This window comes from Acanthisitta chloris, unplaced genomic scaffold (genome assembly GCF_000695815.1).
Source record: "Acanthisitta chloris isolate BGI_N310 unplaced genomic scaffold, ASM69581v1 scaffold8658, whole genome shotgun sequence".
NCBI lineage: Eukaryota > Metazoa > Chordata > Aves > Passeriformes > Acanthisittidae > Acanthisitta > Acanthisitta chloris.
Genome location: NW_008687541.1, coordinates 59,359 through 59,619, shown reverse-complemented (window position 1 = coordinate 59,619; position 261 = coordinate 59,359).

Below are 261 nucleotides of genomic sequence, written 5' to 3'. Positions count from 1 at the left end.
TAATGCGTTCCATGTGTTGGCACCTCCTGACCCCAGTGCTGAGTGCCAGCAGCCCAACGAGATCCAGATGGAGCTGGGTGGAAATTCAGTCAGCGGCAATGCGTGGAGCACAGGGAGCAGAGCCAGTGCAGGGTGGGGGCAGAGCCAGTGCAGGGTGGGTCCCTCCCAACTGGGTCCTAGGGCTGTCCATGAATCCAGAATGGGGGCACCCCCCAAAAGGGTCCTTGTGGGGACTGGGTTGAGGGGACTGGGGCAGGCTGT